General features: G+C 30.7%; 1 pseudogene; it reads left to right on the top strand.

Annotated features, from left to right (window-relative positions):
• The first annotated feature begins 2,912 nt into the window (after positions 1 to 2,912).
• Positions 2,913 to 12,546, top strand: LOC129313852 (probable LRR receptor-like serine/threonine-protein kinase At1g53430; annotated as a pseudogene).
• Positions 12,547 to 12,611: the final 65 nt, after the last annotated feature.

Here is a 12,611-nt window from a genome sequence, read left to right as displayed (position 1 = left end):
TTAAAATATCAAGTTATTATGCATGCTTTCAGAAGTTGGTGATGGAAATGCTGTTGAGAAATCTACGAAGAGAAGAATCTTATGGAAAACCTTTCATTACATAATGATGATGATGATCACAAAACACAACATTCCTTCACTTGAAACATTATAAGTCAAATCAATCCATTAGGTGATGAGCAAGCTGCAAACATGGAGACTAACCATAAGGTAAGGGCTAACAACTAACCATGATTAACTAATAACTAATCATGATTAACAACTTATATTCCACAAATATATATATATATATATATATTTTAACAAAGCACTGGGTTTAATTTGGATCAAGGTGACTCAAATTCTTATAGTACTTCGGAAGCGAGAATATTTATGAATTACACAACGTATATAATATATCTAATATATGTGGCTGACTTTTAAATAGAACAGATTTGTTGGGGTTTAGTTGGGGGTGGGGGCAAATTGACTTGGTCTATCAAGAAGAAAACAAATTGACTTGACCCATCAAATAGGGGCCTATTGAGAGGCATGATGAAGGATATTTTTAAGAGTCGAAGACCCTGAAATACACTCATTACTCACAATTTATAGCAACGTAGTCTGCTTCTTTAATTATGAATGCACTTCCTCCATTTCATTTTGCAACATATTTTTTAAAATTACGAATATCAATAAAATCAATTAAATACAGTTTAAAATCTTAATTTCTTTAAAAATAAATATAATTTTTCAAAAATTTTCTTTGTTTAATACTGGAGAAAGAAAAAGAAAGATATTTGTTGAGTTAGATAATGATGGATAATTTTGAAATAAACTATATGTTAATGAACCTTTTCCATTCAAAATGCCTGGGAAATTAGATCCGATAATAGCTGCGGGTTGGGTTGAAAAATATGGGGCCCAGTTAGAGGCTCATGATTTGTGACCCGCACTGTCTAACCCAAATTTTTTTGGTTTTTTTCCATAAAAAAAAATTGTTTCAAGTTCAGACCACACTCCCTCATCCATCCGTCCAAGTAAGTCTTTAGGTGCATTAATGATATTAGAAAATGCACAAGTGTCTACTGGAAAGGAATGGATTGATAACACCCTATGTATGTTTACTCTACACCCTCTGTTCTTCATTTTAATTTCATTCCATTTTATGTATTGCAAACTTGCGGCCAGCCAAAACAGTTTTCCTAGCTCTATGGAAAATCAAAAGACTTAGAGAAATTATTGGACAAAGACAAGTCAATAGAGGAAGAAAAGCTTAGTAAGCTGATTAAAAAGGAGCATCAAACTCGAAGAATAGTCAATGATGCTTTAACGTGATAATACATCCATACACCAAGACTGAATATGTGGAGAGGAGTGGTTTCTATATCTCTATTGCTATCAGATCTATCTAGCTATCGAGTGTAACGATATATATATATATATATCATCCATTCTTATCCTTGTAGTCATCGACTTGCACCACTCCTTTAATTTCTACTCCAAACTTTTCGATTAAATGGATATGGATGGGTTGCATGCACTATTTATAAGTTAGGGATAATATGTTCATCTTAATACACTTTTTTTTTTAAAATATTTCATTCTCATTTTTTCTAACAATTATACAGCCCCATATGTTATATTAATTGATATGTTAATGAGTTTTTATTTAAAATATAAAAAATATTTTTGTTTTAAAACCACCATTTAATTTGATTTCTTTATTCGCGTGTCCTATTCTTTTTAAAATGAATATATGTTTTAGACTAGAAAATAAATATATGTAAAAAAACAAAAAAAAGGTTGAACTAAAAATGAAACATGTGAGAAAAACATGTTTTGATTAACAAGCAAAGAGACAAGAAAGAGAGAAATCCTGCAAACATTTTTTTCCATAATTTGTCAGTTGGAATATTTAATATTTTTATTGGTTAGAATAAATGTTGAGTACTTAATATTGTTGATTATTTGCATTTGGTGTTTCCTTTTAATCAGTGTATGATTCTCCTGCATTGACTTGTCTTTCTTCAAATCTACAACAGCAAGTTGAGGTTTCATCGATGACTACACGGTACCCCATTGCCCATTCAAAGGGGAAAAGATATTAATTAAGCAAATAAAAAAAAAGAAGAGCAATTAGACAGACACATTGTTGGAGAAAGAAAAATAACTAACGGGACCATTTATGTTATGGATTAAGTCATGAAGATAAATGGATGTTAGGTCTTGATGAAATGATTAGTTCCGCATGATATGATGAATTAAGATTTAATTTTTTAACAAAAAAAGATGCCCACATTTAATGCTCTATTGTGCCTCAAATAAGATAATACCTACTATATGCAATAAAAATATATAAAAAACATTTTTTCTTACATTCAGGGAAACAAAATATTTTTATCGTATAAAAATTATCGCATTTCTGTTATCATTGTTAAAAAAATAATGATAAGGGAAATGACATTTAAAGATCAAAAGATTAAATTAGCCATATTTAGGATTAATAAATTTTTGAAAATTCAAAATAAAAATCAAATATCTTTTAGTGATTTAATCTAAATAGTGAATTGACACTAATATGTCTTTCTAATAAAATAATAAATCTCACTTGCAAACTATAATATTCAAGAAGTTGCCAATAAAAAAAGTACAAAATAAAAAATATGAGTATAAAAATTAAACATGATTCTGCTTATTCTAGTTCTTAATTCTTAGGCCAAAAAGTTTTTTTTTTTAATATTCCAAAGTAGAAGACTTTTAAGAATTTGTTGACTTGGTATTTAACCCCAATCCCATTTTCCATTAATTAGTTGCAACATCCTTCTTCTTCGTCGAATCATCTTTTGCATCTTCTGCTTCTCCTAACTCTTCCTTCATACCTCTCCAAACAATCAAACCAAAGTTATTTTCTTCAGACAGCAGCAACATAAATGGAGTGTGCAATCTCAAGCTCTAAACTTTTCTCTCTCTTCATACTTGGATGCTTCACTTTGATAGCTTTCACGAGTTATGGATCCAATGCTCAGCTCTTGCCTGAAAATGAAGGTAACTTAATTTCAAATTTGGGGTCATTAGTTAAAGCCCCGTCTTCCCAATATTATTCTCAATTTTCTTTTAATAATAAAGGTATTTTGTACTCATTAAACAAGGCAGTTTTATATTCTTTTACAATTTCTCAACGAAAAATATTATGGAATTGGTATGTTTTCGATTTTTTTTCTGAGAAGGTGAAGCATTACAATTTCTCCACTTGGATCTCGTCCAGATACTCTGTTCAGCTTTTGTCATCATCTTCAATCCTTTATGACCACTCTTCACTTCATGTCCAAGCCTTTTACCATCTTCCTCGTGAAGATGACAAGGAAAGCTGAACAGAGTATCCGGACGAGATTCAATTCTGGAGAGATTTCCAAAGGTTCAAAATCTGAGGTGCTGTTGTCACGGATGCCACGTAAGCAACACTTAACAGAGCTGTGACACATAATAAGCAAGGTTTACTTTATCCATTAATAATAGTGCAGATGAAATTTCTAAACCAACCAAACTTGAGGGATTGACGAGTTAAACTTGGAAGATTGAGTTATAATTAAATTGAAGGTAAAAGAACCAAAAAGTAAATTCCCTTGATTTTATATATCACTTAATTTGTATAATAGCGTGTTTCCAATGCTTTTTAGGGAAAACATGATTTATGCACTCATTATTTGAGCGTTAGTGATACATACCTTTTGTCAGTTAAGCTGTAATGACTTTTCAGTTTTAATATGCAAAAATTAATTTATATTATTTAATTGAACGCACATATTTAACTTAACGTATTTTTTACATGTTCCATATATTTTTACAATATATATATATATATATATTTCATATATTATTATTATGTAAAAATGTTAATAATATATTAACAAACACACCAACCCATATAAATATATAAATTAAGATATATTATTAACATATAAATATATTATTTAATATCAATTAAAATATACTATTACAATAATTATTTGTGTATTATCAATTTATATTATTTACTATTATCATTAAAATATTTTCATATGATAAAAATTCACATAATAAAAAATATTTATTATTATTTTCTATATTATTTCATATTATCTATTTTACTCATAGTAAAGGAAAAATATTTGTGTAATTATGTAGTATAATAATTTTAAAATTTTTTTCATGTGAATCTCTGTACATTATTAATTTTTATTTCTATAAAAATATTTAAGTACATTTTACTAATTTTTTAATTAAAAATATTTGTCACCAATCTGTCACTAATATAAAAGTAGAAATTTGTGACAAATTCAAATATGTAACTAAATTTATAGAATTCGACAAGATTTTATAGCCATCACCACTTTATGTAATAATTGACACTTTTCAATCCGTTACAAAACTTCCGTCATCAATATGTGGGAATTTGAGGAAGTCATCAATATGAGTATCAGTATTTATGTTGAAGGTCAACTACAGTGGGCCCCGTGAAGTACTTGACGTTGCTTTGTGAAGTAGGTTTACAGATGTTTCATGGACCAATATAAAATACAGTTATTGATGAGGTTTTTACTTGATGGTGAATATTAAAAAAAAAAAAAAGAAGCTGATCTTTTGTTGGATGCAGTGAAAGTTCTAGAAGCAATAACATCGAAGATAGAGAACTGGAATTGGAACGTGAACCGAAGTTCTTGCATGGATGCAAACTTCAATCAGAGTTTTAACTGCAATTGCACTTTCCAAAGTCAAAGTGGAACCATTTGCCATGTTACAAGCATGTATGTGTGTGTACATATATATATATATATATATATATGATCTACGTTTTTAATAATCTGGATTAGGAAACTTTGATTCATCGGTAGGCTGTAATAAGTTTTTAATAATTTAATCATGTTTAGCAAGATTTCGTATTGTCCATTTTGATATGGCATAGAGTGGGGAAAGCATGCATGTTAGTTCCAGCTCGAGAACAGGAGCCTTTTCATTCCAAACCCGATTATTTCTTCACACTCAATCTTTATTAATTAATTAGACTGAGGCCAAGACCCGAAAGCTTGTCATTATTTTTTAATTTTTTTATTTTTAAAAATTAAACATGTAAGTATAATATTACATATATATGCTCTATATTAAAATATTCTAAAATTTGAAATAAGTGGTACATATCTTAATTTTAAAGTATAAAAATAAATTTAAATATTTAAAGTTTATTTAAGGTTTAAAATAATTTTTATATAAAAAAATTTCAATTTCAAAAATCACAAAAAAAAAAAAGGGTTTAAAAGAGTAGTTCGATGGACCCGACCGGCATTTAAAGCTCTATATATGTTAGGCTTCATGATCATGTCATGTCACCTAGTGCAGTGTACATTAAAGTGCATGAACCATGCATGCCCCCTTTCTTCTTTATTATTCAAACACACATTGGTGCTAATTTTAACAGATTTTTTTTTTTTTTTTATGACAGCCGGCTGGGGGCGTTGCTCAATCCGGAGGGGCCTTTCAATCTATCCAGAGTTTTACTAGGTGAATTTGGGAACTTTACCCATCTACAAGAACTGTAAGTGATTAATTTTTGCAATTCTAATTTTTGGTTTATATATGCATAATATATGCTCCCTTGGTCAAAATTTCATTTGCTCTTATTGAACATTTTAATTTAAAATCTGGAACATATACATCTTATTTTTTGGTTGACTCCCTTATATATTTAAGCCTACAATTATTTAACATTAATTACGAAAATAAATTTGTTAAAACTTATATAATAAAATAAGATTTCAATTATGGTCTCTAAGAAACAACATGATATGTTCTTTAATTTTGCAATCTCATAAAGTTAGTTAATTTTAATATTTTAAATTATAAAAAATAATAGTAAGTATAGTTTTGCCCCCACTAATTTAGTTTTCTGGGTTCGTGATTGGTATGCTTGACAATTTGATGTTTGAAATGTAACTTCGATACATCGCAGTGATTTGTCAAGCACTGATTTGTATGGATCAATCCCAGGGAGCTTTGCCAGACTTCCTCTTGTTACACTGTAAGTGATCAAAATGTGTCAATATCCAAACACTATAACAAAACATCACATTCTCTTGGAATGATTCATCTATATAATCTTGAATTGCTTGACTAAATGCATCTATACAATCCATGCAACTTTGATATTTTCAACATATCTCTGTTAATTATTGGTTTTCGTCCATGCATCTATACAATCTTGAAGTATTTGACAAAATGCATTATCCATATCTTAAACTTATGTTTCAGATATCTTCATAGAAATAAAATCACTGGTCCAATCCCAAGGGAAATTGGCAATATTACAACTTTGGAGGAGTTGTAAGTGTAATTCAATACGCTTTGAGTTATTGAAACTTGTTTTGTATCGGAAAATCGTTTTATGGTTTTGCTGCATTGTGCAGAGTATTATACAATAATCAGTTAGAAGGAACTCTTCCTTCAAGTCTTGGAAAATTGAAGCAGTTACTTAGATTGTAAGAATAATTTATGTACAAATGATTTTCTTTTTATCGTAGTTATTAATTAAATTGTAACCAACATAAGTCTTGTTAAAGGTAGGTTTTCATATTGGTTTTGGACGTGTTTTCTATCTACAAATTTGAAGGTATCTTTCTGGAAATAATATCTGAGGGACAATACCTGAAAGTTTTGGCAATTTGAAGAGCCTAAAATTTACGTGAGTGATATAATATGATTAACTTACTCAGGCCTTTCAGTACAACATATGTGTATATGAATGAGAATTTGATGTTTGAAATGTGGGAATTTGAGTCTGAAACATAACTTGGACACGTTGCAGTGATTTATCTGACAACTATCTGAATGGCTCAATCCCAAATAGCTTTGCTAGACTCCCTCTTATTTCACTGTAAGTAATCGAGAAAGAAGGATGACAATAAAGTCTTAAAAGAAAAGATTTATGATAATTAGGTTTATTATCAAAAAGAATTTTTTGGAAAATAGATTTTGAACATTAATTCAGACCATTGTACACAGAAATTCTAATTGCAAACCAAGAGTTTTGTTTAGAATTTAAATGTCTTTTTGTAATTGAAATTTCTAAATTTATAACTATTTGAATCAATATTTTTAGGTTATTTTTCAGCAAATTTTATCAAGAACCTAACTGTCATTATCCTAATCGAAACTTGTGAATATCCAAACCTTATTTTCTTCATCTATGTTTTGCATGCATGCATCTATACAAGCTTCAACTTTGGACGAATGCATTATTCATCTCTTAAATTATGCTTCAGGGACCTTTCAAGTAATCGAATAAGTGGTCCAATTCCAAAAGAAATTGGTAATATTACAACTTTGAAGTCTCTGTAAGTGAAATCAGTAGGCTTTCAGTTTTTCAAATTTGGTGCTCTTTTGAGAAATGGCTTTATATATGGTTTTGCTTTTTTTTTTTTTTTTGCAGAAATTTGGAAGATAATCTATTAGAAGGACCTCTTCCTTCTAGTATCGAAAAACTGAAGCAGTTGAACACATTGTAAGAATATTTTATGCACAAATTAATGATTTTCTTTTATCTTATAGTTGGATTGTAACTAACACAAGTCATGTTATAGATAGGTCTTCATATTGCTTTTGATGTGCTTTCTGTTTATAAATTTGCAGGGTTCTTTCTGGGAATAACTTGTCAGGAACAATACCTGAAAGTTATGGCAATCTAAAGAAACTGGGAGGATTGTGAGTGATATAATATGATTCCTCCATTCTCTATGTATTGTGTTAAACCGTTAATTTTATGAATTCTAAAATCGCTCTTGATATTGTCTGCAGTTATTTAGATGGGAACAATTTGTCAGGTAAATTACCCAATTTTATTGGGAATTGGATTGGACTCCAAACATTGTGAGTGTATTATACTCTAACTCATCAACATACTTGTTGAAAAATAAACTAGCTCACTGGATTTTGATCCTTTCATGAGAGAGAACAAAAAATAACAACTAATTTTAATTATCTAAAATTCTTGCGTTAAATTAACCCAAACAAATAAAAAGGTTAAATGGGCTAGGCTTTTTGCAATATTTTCATTGTTTTGCTTACCATTTTTTCTTTCTAAATTCGTTTTTCTGACAAATTTATTTTTGAGGTATTTGCAAGGAACGTCTATGGAAGGCCCAATTCCCCCGGCCATTTCTGAGCTAATAAATTTGACTGATTTGTGAGTATACTTATTCCTTTGTAAACCGTTTGCACACTATTGAATAATGGCTGTAAAATTAATTTAAGATCTTCAAATAAAAATACTTTTCCTGTTATTGGAGATGCTTTATTGTTGTTGTTTTGAATTTCTAATTCAGGAGAATATCTGATTTGCTTGGACCAACGACAATGAGATTTCCTAATTTGGAGAAGTTGACATCCTTGCAATATTTGTAAGTTGAGAAACATTTTCTGCTATGATATTGAAAATGAGCAATTTCTATTAAAGTTTATTGTTTCATACTTTGTTTTACTCTCAGGGTGTTGAGAAACTGCTCCATCAATGGCTCCATTCCAAATTACATTGGTAAATTTGAAAGCTTACAAGCTCTGTAAGTTGCTTCATCCTCATCTATTGCCAATCCAGAATCCTCCAAAGAGCATCTTCAATTTAACTTCAATTGACAACTTAATTAATTCCTGATTTAGACATAATTATTAATTGGTACGATTATTTTCTCTTTATTCTTCCGTTATGGTCATGAGGCGATATTTAATTTGTGTTACATATGGATGACAGAGACTTGAGCTTCAACAAGTTGATTGGTGAAATCCCAAACAACATCAATGACTTGGACTATATATCTTACATGTAATGGGGCATTCACTATACAAATACCTATAACTTAATTACTCTTTTTTTAATTGAATTTTTTATTAATCATGCATGCAGGTTTTTCACTGAAAATTCTCTAGGCGGAAAAATTCCTGAATGGATACTGCAAAAGAAGTACAACTTGTTAGTACAACATTTTTTGTTTTAATTTCTTTCTCATTACAATATGGTTCAATAACATTATTTGAAATTAATTAATTACTGTAAACCCTATTAACAAAACTTCTTTAGCAACCTCTCATCATTTTGTGTAATAATTTTGCTCTACTTTCTCTTTCAGGGATTTATCTTACAACAATTTTTCAGAGTCATCTGTCAGTATTCCTAATTGCCAGCACGGTACCATGTAAGCTCCCCCCCTTTCTCTCTCTTTGCTTCCCACCTCAGTTTTTTTATTCTCAAAGCTAAGCCATTATTTGTGTTACACAGAAACTTGGGTTCAAGCATGTCATCTTCAGCAAGCACCTCGTATAATTATGCTTATGGCCATCCTGTTTTGATTGTTCCAAACCAGTTTTAAATAATCTATTGAAATTTCTATTCATGTTTGCAGACAAACTTGCCTAAAAAGGGGCCTTCCTTGCGAAGAAAAACCCAAGTGTAAGTGTTTAAATTGTGATGGTTGTTCAAATTTGTTTTCATGCATGCTTGCGAGTTTCAGCCAAAAACTAAATCAGCTACAGAAACAAACTCATCGTGAAATTTTCTTGACTACGTATGTAGATTATTCATTGTTCATAAATTGTGGAGGACCAGAAATGAAATATAAGGAGAATACCTACGAGGACGACACCAATCCAGATGGCATCTCATACTTTTATTCTCGTGGTAAATGGGCCTATAGCAGTACAGGAGTATTCTCCCAAAGTTCTAATGATGATTACATAGCAAAAAACACATCTTCTCTCAACATTACTGGTCCAATCTACCAGACAGCTCGCCTTTCGCCTTTGTCTCTCAAGTATCATGGCCTCTGTATGCTTAATGGAAATTACACTGTCAAACTTCACTTTGCTGAGATTATGTTTTTTCAAGGCCACAATTTCAGTAGGTTTGAAAGGCGAATCTTTGATGTTTCAATTCAAGTAAGTCTCACCATGTTGCATCTAATTTCTTTTCTGGTTTATTAGATAATCCAATTAAGAGAAATAAATATTGTGGGATGTCTCACCTATCAAGTAAGCTCACCACTATGACTAAACACAATCCATACCCGTGGTCCCGAAATATCAAGTGAATATCATCAATCTCTCTTTCTCTCTCATAAATGAATTGGATTATTAAATTATTACTGTTATATATAATGCTTCATCACGCTTTTCAATTGTTTTTTCTATGTTAGCAAAATTTTTGAGGGGTTGAAAGTTATGTGTCTATATCTTGATAGGGTAAGAAACGTTTGAGTGATTTCGACATTGTGGAGCAAGCTGGCGGTGTTGGTAAGAGCATTGTAAAGGACTTTAATGCTGTTGTGAATGATAACACCTTGGAGATCCATTTATATTGGGATGGGAAAGGAACTACTATTCCTGATTATGATGTATATGGACCTCTCATATCTGCAATTTCAATCACCCCAAGTAAGTCAAATCTCATATTTGAGCTAAATGATGACACTTTTGATTTTGATACATATGAATAATAAGCATTTCTGCATTATTTGTTGTAGACTTTAAAATTCCTTCAGAAAGGCTTTCTATTGGAGCTATTATAGGAATTGTGGCCGGATCATGCATGTTCCTCATACTAATACTGTTCATCCTTCGGAAGATAGGTTTCCTAGGCGGCAAAGATTCAAAAGACAAACGTAAGATCACAATCTAAAATAGTAAACACTAATTATGACATGGAAGTCAAATGCATAATCATTGATTTTTGTATATTAATGTGATTACTGTTTGTTGTAATTTCAATCAGTTCTACTTTCATTTATGTAACATTTGATGCAGAATTCCTAGATCTTAAAACGGGTTATTTCTCTTTCAAAAAATCAAAGATGCCACCAATAACTTTGCCCTAAAAATAAGATTGGTGAAGGAGGTTTTGGACCAGTGTACAAGGTAATATTTGACCTATCATATTTATATTTAATTAACTAGAATTAATAACTCATCTTTAAGATGTATTGATTTTTATGCTTAAATAAGATTGATGATGAAAATTGAGACTAAGCAATTAATTGAATTGTAGGGTGTACTATCAAATGGTGTTGTGATAGCTGTGAAGCAACTTTCCTCCAAATCAAAGCAAGGGAATTGTGAATTTGTTAATGAAATTGGAACCATATCTGCTTTACAGCATCCAAACCTTGTCAAGCTTTATGGTTGCTGCGTTGAAGGAAACCAGTTGTTGCTTATATATGAGTACATGGAGAACAACTATCTTGCTAGTGCTCTTTTTGGTAAGAATATTCAGATTCTCTACAATAAAATATTACCATATATAGTATGTATGTTATAAGAAACTTCAATTTGCAAGTTCTTTTTGAACTAATTGATACAAATGTTAGGTGGTCAAGGGCTAAAGCTACACTTGGACTGGCCTACAAGAATGAAAATATGTGCAGGGATAGCAAGAGGGTTAGTTTATCTTCATGAGGAATCAAGGTTGAAGATTGTGCATAGGGATATCAAGGCAACAAATGTCTTACTTGACAAGGATTTGAATGCCAAGATATCAGATTTTGGCTTAGCAAAGCTTGATGAAGAAGAAAATACTCATATTAGCACAAGAATAGCAGGAACAGTGTTAGTATTCTATTACATCTTTTTACGATAGCAATTCTCAATGTTGGTATAGTATTAATATTGATAGGTTTTTCCTCCTTAGAATTTGCTTGCATATCACTTGTTTTATGACTTGGTTTAACTATTAACATTATTACATGTTCTCTTATCAGCGGTTATATGGCTCCTGAATATGCAATGCGAGGATATTTGACTGACAAAGCAGATGTTTATAGCTTTGGAATTGTTGCTCTAGAGATTGCCAGTGGAAAAAGTAACACGAGTTATAGGCCAAAAGAGAAGTTTGTTTATCTTCTTGATTGGGTTAGTTACACGACTTACACTTAGTATCAGTGTTCAATATACACACACTTGATTAAAAAAAATAAAGCATTTTTAATATAAGATAAATTGACAAATTTTTCTAAATATTTTTAATTTGTCTATAATATTGTTAGTCCTTCAAATATACAAATATTTTCTATACAAGTCCCTCATATTCCAAATGCTTAACTCCATTTGGTTAGGACAAATCACTGCTATATAATTTTTTAAGTCAATCTACTTACATCATTATCTCTTTTTCAAGTAGAGAAAAATAATGTGATACATTTTCATAAATTCATGGTTTGATTCAATTTCTAAGAACTACATTCTTTCATGCAATTGAAGGCTTATGTTCTTCAAGAGCAAGGAAACCTTTTCGAGCTAGTGGATCCAAGTCTTGGTTCAAACTACTCCTTAGAAGAAGCCATGAGAATGCTAGAGTTGGCACTCTTATGCACTAACCCATCTCCAACTCTCAGACCACCTATGTCCTCTGTGGTTAGCATGCTTGAAGGGAAATTGCCAATTGAAGCACCAATGATCACACGCAGAGAGGGTGAACAAGATGCAAGATTCAAAGCCTTTGAGATACTATCACAAGACAGCCATAGCCAAGCCTTTAATTCATCCACAATCTCATAGGTACGTGAGGAGCAAATACTTTTGAAGTAATGGATGGTTGAATAATGGATTGATTCCTCCATTTC

Source organism: Prosopis cineraria, unplaced genomic scaffold (assembly GCF_029017545.1).
Source record: "Prosopis cineraria cultivar Desert tree isolate PC_DT_omini unplaced genomic scaffold, ASM2901754v1 PC6, whole genome shotgun sequence".
Taxonomy (NCBI): Eukaryota; Viridiplantae; Streptophyta; class Magnoliopsida; order Fabales; family Fabaceae; genus Prosopis; species Prosopis cineraria.
Note: the sequence above shows the minus strand (reverse complement) of the source record. Positions and strands in the feature narration are given on the sequence as shown.